We start from the raw sequence: 16,501 nt of genomic DNA on the forward strand, positions 1-16,501 counted from the left end.
TTCAATTCAGCATGGATTTAAGGACTGCTAATTTTGGTCTGGGCGCTTTGATAAAACAATCTGGAGAACACCAGGAAGGAAGAGACATCATTTTTCTGTTGTTGGAGGAGGTGATCAAGGGAACGTGACCCGCCCCCCCCCCCCACAGTTGACCAGCGAACTGGTCCCAGGAAATCAAAAGCTCCTCACTCCCTCCTTTGTCCTTGGAAGTCATGCTCTGTCCACCATTCCTACGATGGGAGCTGCTTTCAAGGACGCAGCCTTGAGAGTAAGGTGCTGTTGAGGACACCTAAATGGTATATGTAACCGAATCTAGTTAAGGCCTCTGCATAAACATTTGAGATAATGGCAGGTTAGGTATGGAGGTCTACTCATCTCTCAATGCCTAAGACAAGCCTGGTTAGTAAGTTCCCTTGCTTATTAAAACTGCCACCTACCAACCTGGAGAGGTCTGCCTCTTTCCTATGACTCTCCTTGCCCTCTGTGTACAGGCACCCGTGTGCAAACCAACAGTTGTCCCCAGGGTGTGGCCAAGGCAAGGGTCTGCGCATACTGAAGAGAGAGCTCTGGATTATGAGATAGCAGGGGATGTGGCATCCAAATGTCCCGAAGTTCTCTGTGCAGACTGCATTTTCATGGAGGGAAGGGAATTGGCATGTACTGAGAGCCAAACTCTCATTTCATCTGTGAGGTTTTTTTGCCCATTTTACAGACAAGGAGACTGAGGCTTCAGGAGGTATGTAAATTGCCCATGAGCCCACTTCAAGTGTGGGCATGCGCTTCTGGTAAGAGTCCAGGGTCACTGAATCACACTGCTGCCGGTGCACCTAATGAGGCCGTGAGGGCTGTGGTCCAGGCTTCAGGTGCTGGTGCCAGACGGCTGGATCCACCGCATGCCAGCTCTGTTATGTGAAGCACGCTATGTACCTTGTCTAAACCTTGGTTTGCTCATCCGTAAAATGGGGATAGTGTGAAAGCACCTGCCTCGTAGGGAGAATGTGAGGAGTTAAAATGTGTGAAGCACTAATGAGTGTCTAAGAAAAGCCCAGTAACTATAGCTGCCATTATAAGCGCCATCATTATCATTACTGCTGTTGTCAATAGGGGAGCTAGGTGACATGAAGCCACCCCTGTGGGCTTGTGATCTTTCTCTGGCCCCCATACCCCAACCTATTCCCATGCAAAATGGCGGGTGTGCAGTCACAACCCAGGGCTTGAACGTGAGGGCAGACGAGCAGTGCAGGTGTAATAGCCATCGCTGGAGTCCAGCTAGGGCCCTTGGACAAGGAGAGGACTCTCCCAGCTGGGGTTCAGGGCCTTTCCCCTGAGATGGGCGGGGACACTCTGATCAGGTCACTTGCCCCCTATTAAGCATCTCTGGTGTGTCAAGCTCTACACTAGACTGTGAAGATATAATACTCAATAAGATGTATCCCCTTGAGCTCTGGTGCAGCTTTGGCAGATATGCTTTGCTGGATCTGTTTCCTCTTTGGGGAAACAGAGAGGCCGGAGGACTCCCGTGGTCCCTTGCAGACCTACCCCCTGAGTAGTGCTGTGAATAAACACTTTTCCAGCTTCTGTCCCCAGAGAAGAGCCTTTGGTCTTCCCAAGGCTGGAGACCTGAAGACTTCTGCTCCTTCTTCCTGTCAAGTGTATTTTTTTGTGTGAGATTTGAGGAGTGAGGATCATCCCCCAACAAGGCCAGTTGTCCTTGAACTTCCTGACCCCATTCATCCACCAGCACTCCCTATATCCACCAGCCCCGCCTTCTTTCTTAACAAATGACTCCTACATCCACATATCTCTACAATACCTGCCAACCAAACTCCAAAAGCAAATTGCCAACTACGTCTAAAGCAGCTGTTGATTTTACTGACCATAGCAAAGCATGTTCTGTGAGTCAGGTCACAGCAATAAATGTCAGGAAGGACTGAAAGAGGAATCAAGATTTGCTCTGTCACCCACAGAGCTTAAGGTGGATGAATAGGACTGCTGTATACACATTTGGCACAAGGGAAGAGATGTGTGATGGAGCCAGGCATATGCTGGGGACCCAGAATGGAATTTGTGTGAAGGTTCCCATCTCAGTGCTGCAGCTGACATTAAATCCTTCTGGGACTCTCCCCAGGAATAGCCAATGTTACTCAAGACAGACACTTATTGTATGCCAGTTGACGATGCCAAGGGTTTACCTGGATTGTGTCAATTAGTGAGAGTTTCTCAACTTTGGCACTGTTAACACTTGGGGATGGATAAGTCTATGCTGTGCAGGTGCTTTCCTGTGCACTGCATGGTAATTAGCCTCATCCCTGACCTCTACCCACCAGATGCCAGCCGCATCCCACCACCACCAATTATGACAACCAAAAATGTCCCCAGACTCCTAGGAAGCAGAATCATTCCTTGTTAAGAACCACTGAGTGAATCTTTTTTTTTTTAAGTTTAGTTATTTATGTTGAGAGAGAGAGAGAGAGAGAGAGAGAGAGAGAGAGAGAGAGCACCCGCACGCACACGAGTTGGGGAGGGGCAAAGAAAGAAGGAGAGAGAGAATCCCAAGCAGGCTCTGCGGTCTCAGCGTGGAGCCCTACACAGTTTCCATCTCACGAGCCATGAGATTATGACCTGAGCTGAAATCGAGAGCCAGACACTTAACTGACTGAGCTTCCCAGGCGCCCCGCTGAGTGCAACTTAATATAGACCAGGGAGGTGGGTGCTATTACCGTCTGCACTTTATAGCTGTTTCTCCTCTAAACTGAGGCACAGCAAAGTTAAATCGTGTGTCCACAGTCACACTGCTAGGAAGAGCTGGGAGCCAGCCAATCTTCTTGCACAGACCACACTTTTACTGTCTTTACCGCACCGCCTATCACCACGTGCATGGTGCTGAGGACTGGGTAATGTGCAATAACCCCGCACAAAGATGGGCCATTAGTCATGGCGGTCCCTTCTGCCGGGTCTGCATTTCACTACCTTTCTTTCTATGAGCCGCACAACAACCCTTCCTTGTAGGTGTATCTCCCAATTATAAATGAGAGCACTGAGACAGGGATTAACAGGAAAGGGTTGCCCCCAGGTCACAGAGCAGGCAAGCCATGAGGGTCCAGAATTTGAATGCCCCAGCTTGTAATTCTCTGCCCTCCGCTACTCAGAGAGTGGCATAAACACCGATGATACTATGGGAGACAGGCAAGAGACTTAATAAAAAATGAATGCAAATTCTGGATGATGGATCTATTTAGGGGATAAATTATTATGCGATGGTATAAAAATAGATCAAGGGAGAGCACATGAAATTACAAGCCTGACTGTGTGAAAGATGGAGAAGGTGCATGGAGAGTGTTGGGTACATTTAATTAACTTTGCTGGGAAAACATTCTGAGGCTCCCACCTGAAACCAAAACAGTCACAGTCTTCGCTCAAAGTAACGATACTGGCTGGCGGTCCTATAAGGAGGAGTTATAATCCAATAGAGCTTGAAATCATCGATTAAAGCAATGCCAATGCCTAAGCCCTTTGAAGGACAATCCTAATTCTAAAGGAACCACGTACTGTTTGTACATCAAGTGGGTTCTATGGGCTGCATACCGCTGACATTGAAATGTCCCACTCAGTTCTCTGCAGAGACCTATACCTCTATTTGTCCTGTGAGGTTTTTCTGCCCATTTTTCAGACAAGGAGACTAAGGCTTCAGGAGGGTAAGTAAGTTGCCCATGAGCCCACGTCAAGTGTGGGGATGCGCTTCTGGTAAGAGTCCAGGGTCACTGAACCACACTGCTGTCTGTGCACCTAATGAGGCCATGAGGGCTGTGGTCCAGGCTTCAGGTGCTGGTGCCAGATGGCTGGATCCACCGCATGCCAGCTCTGTTATGTGAAGCACACAATGTACCTTGTCTAAACCTTGGTTTGCCCATCCGTAAAATGGGGATAGTGAAAACACCCACCTTATAGGGCCGAAGGGAGAATGTGAGGAGTTAAAATGTGTGAAGCATTAATGAGTGTCTAAGAAAAGCCCAGTAACTATAGCTGCTATTATGAACGCCCTCATTATTATTACTAGTGTTGTCAAAAGGGGAGCTAGGTGACATGGAACACCCCCTGTGGACTTGTGATCCTTCTCTGGTCCCCATGACCCCACCCCATCCCCCCGCAAAATGGCAGGTGTGCAGTCACAACCCGGGGCTTAAACGTGAGGGCAGATGAGCAGTGCAGGTGTAACAGCCATACGCTGGGGTTCGGCTAGGGCCCTTGGACAAGGAGAGGACTCTCCCAGCTGGGGTTCAGGGCCTTTCCCACGAGATGGGCGGGGACACTCTGATCGGGTCGCTTACCCCGATGATGCACCCCTGCAGGTCCTCCCTGCCCTGAAGCCGCTGTGATTCTAACCCACCCCCCCACCTCCTTTGCAGGAACACCACAGCACAAGGTACTTTGTACCTGGGTCTCCTTAAGCCTGAAAAGAGCCTCATAAAAGAACCTTATTTTCCTTTCAGAAGAAAGTGATCAGGCACTCACTGGGCTTCAGCTGTGTTCTCATCCGTTTCGCCTTGACATACAACAGCCCTACAGGCACTGTGATGTTCATCTCACAGATGAGGCACCGGAGGAGCACGGAAGTGCATTCGTTCGTTCATGGTTTTGATGGAATCGTAAGCATTAGGAAATGGTGCGTGGGTGTGCACTGTCAGAATTTCTCCTAAGCAGCGTTAAATGTGGTTGGAGAAATGGAAAAAGTTTGAGGGGTCTGTTTGTCTGAAAAAGAAATGAGAGCAACATGAAAAAGAATTGCCAACTTCCCCATCTCTGAGTAAAACCTAAAGTCCTTTCAACGTCCTGCACCTGTCACAAGGTAACCACCCTGACACATCTTTTACTACGTATTTCTCTCTTGTGGTGTCTGCCCCTCCCCCAACTGGAACATGACCTCCTGGAAGATGAGGGTTTGGGGCTGCCTTAATCAAGTCACTTTCCTAGCATCAAAACCATCTCCTAACACATGGTTGAGGCTCAATCAATACTTGTGGAAATAATGGATGAACTTAAAAAAAAAAGTCTCCTATGTAAAACAGAGATATCCAACCAGAGATGGAACAATGTCTTTAAAAAGTAACAAAGTCAAGCCTATAGCATCTGTATGCCCTGTTATATTATTTTTCCCCTCCCTCTCAAACAGAATTTTCTCACTACCCATAAGCTTTTTGAGGATACAGAACATGCCCTGTTGAACACTGTATCCTCAAAGGCTAGCAGAGAGCTTAACACATCAGAAAGGCTCAAAACACTATTTAGGGAAAAAAAAGTATGGCCTCGAAAAGCATATGTTCACCCTTTTTTCAAATGTTCACTGGTTTACCCCTTGTACCAGGCTCTTGGGGACAATCCACACAAGGCCATCCTGGCCACCACCCTCCTCAGGTCCACTCTAGCCAGTACTTCTGCACAAATGAGTTTGCAGCAGCCACGTATTCTCCGATAGTACAAGATGGACCACAGGCTCTTAAAAAACATAACAAAAGAAAAGAAACAAAGAAAAAGAAAGAAAGAAAGAAAGAAAGAAAGAAAGAAAGAAAGAGAAACTGTAACAATTTCATCGCTTGAGTTTCTTGCCCAAACAGGTCAGAAACCATGTACCATTGTGTCGAAGCCATTACCGCAAAGCCAGTTTGCTTCTAGACTTACGATGGTACTTCGGGAGCATGAGTTACACTCCAGAGAGGTCATTAGTTGCTATAAACATGTTATCGAGGGCAGTGGTGTCCTTTCCTGCCCAGATGCCCCCGGGTCAAATGTGATAGCAGGAAATGAGGGTCAAAATAACGAACCTCTCGCCCTTATGTTTCTTTCTGTTGAATAATCGATGTGTGTCCGTTTTATCAAAATGTTCTTTCCTCTCCCCTTTTCCCACATCCCTGCCTAATTTTTTGTCCGGTTCTTGATCTCTACATCCTTTGACTGGTTTTCTGTCCTTTATTCCTTTCTCCCTTCGCATCTCCCACAGCGGCTGCTGGCGACGGCTTTGCTGGGGTTTTCAGCACTACCACCCTCGTAGCAGATCCTAACTCTCAGGAGAAAACCATCATTTCTCACTTTGTAAAGGCTTCTCTGGACTTGGTTTTAATTAGGTCAGGGTCAGCCTTCCCGGGCTTCCACTGACTCTACCCCCACCCAAATAATCCCGCCTATCCGTGGGGGCTTGAGGCTTCAGCAGCCCCCCTGGCAGCAGCCCACCTAGCCAGGGACCCACATGGCGTTGTGAGTCAGCTCCGGCATGGAACGCCATTTCCCCCATTGGCTACCCACCGTATGTGGATTCTTGGACGGCTTGTCTATGAAGTAAGGATGCCAATATTTACCAGATTGTGAGGAAGAAATTGGGAAAGTGTCTGAAGTTCCTTTGAGGGTGTGGGTTCCAATGAATGTTTATTCCATTCCCTAGGCATTGGTCCATCTTCTTAATTCAACAAACACGTACTGAAAGTTTCGTAACTGGTATGACCTATTTCACCGCTGTGGTCCCATGGTGTTTTGGGGAAAGGAATCATTGAAGCCACTTTTCCTAACCAGCATAAAGTCCAGAGTCTCCCTCCCTCGTGATGTTATTTTTATTTTCCCCCATCCTCATTCCCTCTGTTTACCCATGAATGCCAGGGCACTGTCAGTCTATTGAGTATCGGCGCAGATTCCTTAGACTACAAGCACAATTGTGCCTCATCGCCACAAGAGGTCACTGATGAAGAGTGGTCTCCTGTAGGTCCAGAGACACCTGCCCACCATGGCTGAGGCCATGCCCACAGGGGCTGGCCTAGATCACTGCACAGACTGCAAGGGGGAGCTGCACCTAGGCCACGGTGATAACTCTCCTCATTCGCAAACACACATGCTCAGCCATTGTCCCTAGGTCTGTACCCCGTGTCAGAAGAGTCAAGAACTGAGAAGCTTCTAGTCTGGCTCACATACTGAGTCTCAACAGTTCTCACCAGCTCACAAGCCTGCAAGCTTGGTGAGGGCCACCACTCTCCAAACTGCTGATTTCCCTCATCACATGCTCTAGGACCAGGATTACCTTCTGGGCCCAATTCCACCCTGTGGGCCTGAAGGAGCCCTTCAAAGTCGGTCCACACCTTCCCAGGCCCCTGCACAATGAGACGGATAGCTTCTGCTCAAGTTCCAGTAAGTTTCCCAACAACACTCACAGAGTCCACTTATCACTTTCCCACAGCAACACGAGTACCTCCGATCAGGTCTGCCCTGCACTTTCTGCTAGATGCTCCTTTGCAGAGAAGAGCTACAAGTTTTTTCCTTAAACAGTTACGGTCGAGTGTGACCAGGTGCCAGGCTTAGTTCAAAAAAAATATGAAACAAAACACAGGCCTGAGGGGCTTTTCACTTCAGGGAAGACGTCCATGAACTCCCAGACTATTCCAGACATAATGGAAGTTCTCTACGCGATTAACCAAATCCCACCACATCGGGAACGCTTTAGGGAGACAGAGAGATCCTAGGTGCCCAGGGGAAATAAGAAGATGGGCACAGAGGCATATGCAGGAAACAGCTGCCCTGAGCAGCCCCAGAGGATTTTAGCCACCTCAACTGTCACCCCCCGGCCCCCACCGGCCCCCAAGAAACAGCCCTTCATGGAGTCTCGGGATGTGGAGGGGGTGGGGAGGGTGTGAGGCTCATGTGAGCTAGCCAGGCTGTGGATGAACCCAGAAAAAGGGCCTATCTCTAAATCAGTGTCCCCTTCCCCTCTCTCACACACTGTGCGTAAATGTAGAATTCAGGAATCGGGGACTGGGGCCAGGAACAAACACCCACCCACCTTCTAGTTAATTCCCTCCAAAACACAAGGATGGGGGCACTTACAGCCTTAAACTGTGTGCTATGCGCCGGCCTCCTTCCAGGGAAATCCAGTAAAATGCATCAAGGATCTGTACACTGATGTTTACACTCCGTACGTGGAAAATGTGAGGGGGAGGGGTCAGTGCACTTTGAATAAATAAAGCAGATGAGGCTTGGCAACGGTTGAAACATGAGGAAATGGCTTCCTGCAGTTTAGAGTCGTGACTCGGCTCATAAGTTAACCTTGAATATAGTTTTCAAAAATCATCAAGCCCTCAAAGCCTTCATCTCTAGCAGTGATTAGCCATGATGCACGAAGCAGGAAGTTAATATATTTATGCCTAAGGAGGCATATGATGCATGAAAACTCTATTCATTCTGCATTCATTTGCCGGCTCTTTACTGATGGCTTGCTCAGTGGCGGGCACCATGCCAAGACCCAGGAGACGCGACAGTGAACAAGCATGGCCTTCCCTGCGAGGAGCTTACAGTCGAATCACAGCAGGGGACAAGGAAACGGCACCTCTGGAACACCCGCCACAGGCCAGAAATCGTGCCAGAAGCTTCTCCACCCATTAATCTTGACACCAACTACTCCATTTTTGCTCAGGGAGAGCAGCTATTTTACCCAAAATGGTTAACATCAGAAGATCCAGCATCCAATCCAGAGTCTGTCTCGTTGCACAATCTGTGCAATCCTTAACACACTCTTTCTCCAAGAGCCAAACCCTCCCTTCTGTACCGAGCTCTGTTTTCTGAGTCGGTCCCATCTGTGGAATGAAGCGATGAATGCCGATGCTGGCGGTGCCTAAGCAGTCCAGCGTATTCCTCCGTACAACATGCGAGCAGCTGTCTTTCACTTAAAAGTATATTAAGGCAACTAAAGGGAGGGTATGAGGAGTCAGAACGCCCTTTGAAAAGAATAGCAAGGAGATAACAAGCAAACAACAGCAAAAGTTATGGCAGTGTTCATTGTGACTGACCTACGAATGGCTTTGAATCCGCCACAGCAACCCTGCCGGGCAGATACAGCATCATCCTCGTTTTGCAGATGAGGAAACTGAGGCACAGAAACGAAGCTGGTCGAAAGTTACACAGCTAATGAGTGAGGGAGCTGGGATTTGACTCCAGCATTCAAGCTATTAGAATGACAGGTGGTACTTCTAACGACGACGGGATAGACAGACAGACAGACGACGATCTGAGTACATCCACGCAGGGACCCCAAGGGCTCAGCATCCCCTAGAGCTCTTGGCCCACTACTCCAGCAATGGAAAGGCAGTCTAATCCCTCTAATCCCTCTGGAAATGTGCTGTCGAGATTGACTCCAGCCCTGACACTAGCAAGGGAAGTGGGTCATCCCTGTAGAGAGTTTTCACTTATGGCTCCGCTGGCTGCCCTTGGAGATCGGGGCACCCTGACCCCAGTCACCTGGCCCGAGGCAGAACGGGAAGCAGTTCCCACTACCGGGTTCTCAAACCTTGTTTTCTGAGTGCACATTACCGGTAGGATCTGGTGGGGCTGCACCCATATTGGCTTTTGGCACCTTCTGTTTTTTGTTTTGTTTTTTGGGGGGAGAGAGAGTGTGTGTGCCCACATGAACACAAGAGTGAGGAAAGGTAGAGGGAAAGAAAGAGAGAGAATCTTAAGCAGGCTGCACACCCAGCATGGAGCCCGACTCAGGGCTCGATCTTACAACCCTGAGATCATGACCTAAGCTGAAATTAAGAGTCCAATGCTCAACTGACTGAGCCACGCAGGTGCCCCTCCTAGCTGGCATCTTTCACCAGGGAGGTGGGAGTGGGTGAGAAAAAGCAATACTTGAGTGTTACACAGTTTTCCTTGTCTCCCCAGATAAGGGTGGTTTACTCTGAACTGGTTCGTTGGAGATACTCTGGCGCCAGACTCTTGCCTGCTGCACTTCCTAGCCTGGGGCATCCGACCCTGTACCAAAACACTGGACCACTTGCCACACAAAATTGCTAAAACCATTCACAAAGTAACCATATTTCACATCAAACTCCAGGTACTTGTGAAACGGGAAGAGAGTACCGCTAATAGGGATGCAGGGACAGTGGGCCTAAAATGGGACTGTCCTTGTCACACCTGGATCTCAGGTTACCCTATGTATATAGGACCATCCACATGACAGACCCTGCTGTAAGCGCCACACCTAGATGAACTCACTGAGTCCTCACAGCTGGCCTAAGAAGGAAGAACTCTTGTCACCTCCATTTTACTGGTGAAGAAACTGAAACTCAAGGTCACATGGCTGGAAAGTAGGCATAGCTCTTCCGTCTATGCTCTATTTCCCTCTCCCCCCACATCTCCCAGCCCCTCATAAGAGAACAGGATGCCTTTACCCTGACTCTGGCCCTAGGCTGGGCCTCTGCCAAGGGGAAGGGGCCAAAGGAAGGAAAGGAGGAAGCAGAAAGATGGGCAGAGAGGAGGGGAGCCCTAAGGGCAGACAAGGCTATCTGGGCAGCTAAGCAGCACAGTGTTTCTAGTGCTGATCTCTAGCCCCTTGATGCATGCTCGTGACTCTCAGGATTGGCATCTGGGCCTTGAGGTCACAGAGTGAATAATAATCCTGGTCTTTCTGCACCTGCTCGTGGGGAGAGCCCTGCCAGAGCCCGAGGTGAGGATTGAATGGGAAGACATACACATCTCAGCCTCCCTATCTACATACCCTATCCAGTGGTCCTCCCATATCTCCCCAAGCAATGGATCAGTGAAACCCAAGAAGCTTCCCAGTTGCCATGGAAATGGCACGGATGCATCTAATAGGAAGTAAGAATGGAAGGAGCGGATTCTACAGCTGCCTTAGGCAACCCCTAAGTAAGTTTTCCAGTTACCCTTTGCATGCGGAGTCCAAGATTTCTCTGGTAATAGGAAGAGCCCTGAGGTTCTCAGTGTGCTCCAACTGGCAGTGGATTACCACATTTTCACCCCAGCTCTGACCCAGGTCCACTATGCAGGGCTAGTCAGCCCTCTTCCAGCCTGATACCTTTTGGGGGATAGCCATTCCAAAATACGGGAACAAGAAGAGGGGTTCCCCAATAGTTATACAAAACCACTTGCTGTCTGAAGCAAACTCATAATGGAGCAGCCATGGATGGGGCATGGAGGGAGAGCCCGCAAGGGTGCCTGACCCACTCATCTTTCATTGGTCTCAAAAGCAGCTGTGTTGGGGACCAGCACCAGGTAAGTCAAAATCATCCCACCCATGGCGGGATGCTCTTACTTACCAGGCAGACTTGTCTCCTTTCTACCTGGACCTGTCAATGTTAGAAGCTCTGAGGACTAGTTTACAAGGGGGTACAGGGAAGTCTAGGAGGAAGACTGGGAATCACAGAGAGAGAAGACATGTCGAAAAGGATAACCCTCAAGTGGGAGTGAAGACGGGAAGGAGTGGGGGAAGGTCAAGGGAATGGGCATCAACAGGCCAGGTGCTGCCCTGGGTGCCTCGTTCTCTGTGTCCTAGAGCTGCTTGCTCCCTTTTTGGGACCTTGTTCCTATCCTCTATAGCGATCTCTTCCATATCTGAAATTTAGTGTTTTTAGGGACAGAGTGACAAGGCACAGGGAGCTGAAGAACTGTCCAGAAGGCATCAGAAATGCCCACAGAGAAGCAGGGGCTAAGGCTCTGGAAGACATTATTGCAGGGACACATCTCCCCATGTCTTCCTGAAGACTAGAGCCTCCTCCAGCTCTGTGTGTTAACCCCCAACCCCCTCGTCATATATTTAAACCATTTGCCTGACCATCCAACTCTTAATCAGGTGTGTAATTGGGGAGCTGGGGATAATGCGTAAATGAGCATGGAGTCCCCGGTCTTCCATTTTTGTTATGACTTCCAACTGCTGAGTACCCACACTGTAACCTTTTGTTCTACAATCTTTTCCTTTCCCACCTCATTTTCCACTCCACAGGCTGGAGGGTCAAACACTCAGGGTCTTTGTTAAAGCCCCAACTGGAAAAGAGTCACTGTCCCTACTTCTTAGCCCAATATAGGCTCGAGTAAGGAGCAAACACATTCAGATGTACAAACAATCCCTGTGGACGATCCAACTTTGAATTTAGCTTGAGCTTAGGGTTCAGTTCTATCCCTTCATCTGGTTCTGTTCTAACTTGAAGAAGCAGAGGCTGCTGGCATCTAAACGTGGTAAGAGACCTTCCGTTCACTTTGCTGCCCCAGACTCCAGCTGGAAGATCCAACACCAAGACTGGGTTTCTAGGCTCTTACCGACCCCTTTGAGGTAATCCTAGGCTGAGAAGGCGCCCCCTTTATCTACAATTCTTTCCCTCATGTCTGAGCCTCACAACTGACCAGAACACCCCTCCTTTCTTCTGTCTGTTCCCAAGGGTGCAGTTGAAAAGGTTTATTTGCATCCCAGTCCATTTATGATTTACCCAAAGCCTTTGGCCCAGAGCAGACCAAGACAGGTATCCTCACTTTACAGAGATGACCAAGGTGGAGAGAGGGGAGGGGACTTTCTTGGGATCACACAATCAATGTGTCATGACTATAGGCATTTGAAATGCAAGTTTGACCCCCAAACCTATGATGTCAAGCACTCTGTTCCAGGCTTTGGGGGTCCTGACTGGTGGGTAGGAACAGGCAGGCAGAGGGGGGTGGGCAGCGGAGGTAGGCGTGGGTCAGGAATAAAAATATACCAGAGAAAGGAATGTTGCTTACTTTATCCTGCAATGTTTCCTTGGGTCTTCTTTCCATTCTTGGCTGAGAGCATGCATTATTTATCCCTCACACACAGAATTTTTGCAGTTGTAATAAAGGTCAGAAGAGGAGAAGAGAGTTATCTAAATCCACAGCTATATTCAGGTGCACTTAGAATGACATATTGAGTCTAATGGAATCCATTTGGGAACAAAATAAAGATGTGAGCTTTGGTGTTTTTTTTTTTTTTTTCCTTCTTCCTTTATTCTTTTCTTCCTTCCTTGTTTGCCTATAAGAAAAAAATAATTATAATCAGGTTTGTGCCCTTCCTGGACCCATCCCCCTTCTTATCTCTGCTGACCCCAGGGCTGTCTGCAGGCATAAATCGGGGAGCCTGGAGACCTCTATGACCCCAATTCTCTCTGGCATAAGCTTTCCCATCCTGGATTTTGTCACTCCCTTGGGTATCTTTGCTTTTCTCTTTCGAAATCCTCAGACCTGTTCATTTTAATTAAAACAATAAATATATGCTGTGTGCATTTTGGGGGCTCAACTTTGGGGATATTAAGGCATAAAAGCAGACAGATGGGATTTGCCATTCCAGAAAAGATGGAACCCCCCGGGCTGGTACTTGCCAGTGCTGTAATGCACTTCTGTCAGCCACAGGGACATGCCATTATCGGTTACTGACCTTTTCATCCTTCTCCGGTGACAATCCCTGACCTGATTTCCGGTCACGTTCAGCCATTCAGCCAGCCACAGTGAGCCATCAGCCTGGTGCATCCACATCAGAGCCGGGGGATCTGCTGCCTTTACAAAGGATGTCTGAATACGTGGCTCATTAGTTTTTTCCCCCATTACGTGAGGGAAACAACCTGGGTCCAAAGAGGGGGTTCAGAAGGTTTTTTATTCCACTCTTGTTCCTGAAGCTCCACCAAAATACAACCAGAAAAACAATACAACTGCGGAAGCAAGGAAACTGCCAAGAACCTCCCAGCAACAAATTATTGATTATATCCACCAAGTGCAGTCAAAATGAAGATGAGGGAACTTGGTGGGAGGTGCACCGCCTCACGTCTGTGGGAAGATGACCGTTTCCCCAGAGCAAGGGTCCTTGTCCTGAAGCGAGTGTCCAGGGAAGCTCTGGTCAGAGTGGCAGTGTCTGGGGCCATCCGCAAGCTCCAGGAGGGACAGACAGACACTGCAGAGAATGAATTCCCACCTGTGGAAGTGAGAACACGAACAGGCTTTGGGAGCGATGATGGCAATGTATACTTCCAGATCTGCGACTGAGGGATAAATGGTAATGCAGCATTAAATAAGAAATACGATTGCTCTGGGAGAGGAAGATGAGAGGGAAAGGGAAGGAGAAAGTGATGAAACAGGAAGTTTGGGCTCCCGGATAGGGAATAAACATGACCCAAGTACCTTCTTTGTGCCAGACACGGTGCTAGGTAATTTAAATATAGGTTTTTTTTTATGTCATCCTCAAACTAGTGCAAGAGAGAGATGATTTTCTCTGTTTTACATGGTATTAAATTGATAGTTATAGAGGCTGGATCCTTTTTTACAAGGTCAAGCACAACAGGCGTTTTTTAAAAATTTGTTTTAATGTTTATTTGTTTTTGAGACCGAGAGAGAGAGACAGAGCACAAGCAGGGGTGGGGCAGAGAGAGAGGGAGACACAGAATCCGAAACAGGCTCCAGGCTCTGAGCTGTCAGCACAGAGCCCGACGTGGGGCTTGAACTCACGGACCATGAGATCATGACCTGAGCCAAAGTCAGACACTCAACCGACTGAGCCACCCAGGTGCCCTAAGTACAATAGACATTTTAACTCTGGTGTCCTGGTGTCGAAGCCCAGGCTCCTTCACTTACATCAGCGTCACTACCGCCTTCATCTTCATCATCACTGATGATGGCACTGAGCCTTTGGCTATGTTGCCACTGGGAGTGTGTACAGGAGGCATTGAATTATCACAGCTCCGTTTTGTAGTCAAGCGAACGGGGCCTCAAAAAAAGTGAACATTCTCCAGATCACACAGCTGGTAGATGGCCGCGTCCACACCGGTTTGACTCCTTACTTTACTGCCTGCCACCACCTGTGGGTACACCCAGTGACCCCGCTTACTGGTTCACACACCGTCCTTTCTGTCTTGGATTTGGCCTCCTCGTCTACCAAAGGAGCAGTTTGTGCTAAATGATTTAAGATTTCTTGCCAGTCTGATCCGACAAACGAATCTAATTTCAGAGCAGCAGTAGGGAGGGAGTGTCTAAGTTTGAGTTTGTGCTTCCGAAATAACCTGTCTTCTCTCTTCCCGGCAGAGTGCTGGTAACTATACTGAAGAACCCACGACTCCTGTAAAATGAAATCACGTGGCAAAATGTGATCATTCGGAAAGAGAATAAAACAGCCCCCCCCCCCCCCAGCATTTTGGCACAGGCCTTTTCACACAGCTGCCAATCACAGGTACACCTTGGCATACTTTCTGAGGAGCCGACCTCTTCTACCCAAACATCCAAGTGGACCACTTGGAGCTTAGCACAGTGACATCCCATAATCTTCACCCAGGCATCCGGATGCCCTCCCCCAACCTATATGCACCTGGTCGATCAATCACCAAGTCACTGATTTCGCCTCCGGAATAACCTGCAGTCACCATGGATGCCATGTCCTGCCTCTGATTATCTCCCCGCTGGACTACTGCTCCAACCTCCTAGTGCTTGCCGCAGTTCACCCTCCTCAGCACTAGGAGAACATGATTTCAAACACGAAACTGATCATGACACACTCTTATACTAACCATCTTAAGTAATACAGTGAAAAGAACCACCGGTGTCTATGAGCAAGCCGTCCATCGTCTGACCCTACCCTGCTGTCCAACTTCACCTAGCTCTCATTCCATCTTGTTATGCCTCAGCTATACTAAAGCACTCAGGCTTCTTTGATACGGGATGAACGTCCATGCTTTCCTGTCTTTTTGTCCTCTTACTCCCCCCCCCCCCTCAAATGCTCCCCATGCTCTCCGGGACTCCTGGATTCTGGTGCCTGGAGAACTCCTATTCACGCTTCGAGACTCAGTTCTACTGTCAACTTCGCTAAAGTTTATCAACCTCACTTTCTTAGCTAGAGTCAATCACTCCTATAGCTCTAAAGCTCTAGCACTAAAGAGATGACATTTTAGATAGTTGGTTTTGTGTTTGCTCCCTTTACTGGACTGAGATATCCCTAGGGAAAAAGGAGACGGCTAAATACAGATGACACAACATATCCTGTGTGTCAATATCTATTTAAGATTAGGCTGCGCTGGTTGCTTTGCTAGGTGAAGTAATAAATACTTGAATGACTGAGCCAAACGAATTAAGTCAGAAGCTGAGGAGCATCCATGGTGGAATATTTGAGAAAAGCATTTGATAAGGTCATTTTGCAAGAGTCTATGAGGTCTGTTCAAGAAACACACATTAAATGCTATTTGACTATATAGGTTGCCATAAAATTATGCGGAAAACAAAAGAATTATGTCACTGGGAACTTCTCCAAAAGTTGCTAATGGTCTGGGGGGAAATCAATATTCACAGCAATGAAATAATCAAAAAAGAATTCAATATACCACAAATTAAATTATGGGATTAATAAAATCCAAATCAAGACTCCAAAGGGATTTTCCGAAGGGATTTGGCAGATCAAAAACAGACAAGAGCAATCTCAAACAAAATCCTAGCAGGTTTATGTGTGACAATAGATTGCTACTAAAATTCACATGAAAATGGAGAGGACCCAGTGCCTTCTCTAAGGCAATTCTGGAGACGAACAAAGCTAGAAGCCTTCTATTATCAGATAGTCAGATGTATTTTGAAGTTTTAATAATTAAGACGTTATCATATCTGCACAAGTATAGATAAACCGATGTGGAGAAAAATAGAGCGATCACAGTCCTACACGTATACGGCTGCCGGATGTATCACAAGCAAAGAATCATGTCGCCTG

The sequence above is a fragment of the Felis catus genome, chromosome E1 (genome assembly GCF_018350175.1).
Source record: "Felis catus isolate Fca126 chromosome E1, F.catus_Fca126_mat1.0, whole genome shotgun sequence".
NCBI lineage: Eukaryota > Metazoa > Chordata > Mammalia > Carnivora > Felidae > Felis > Felis catus.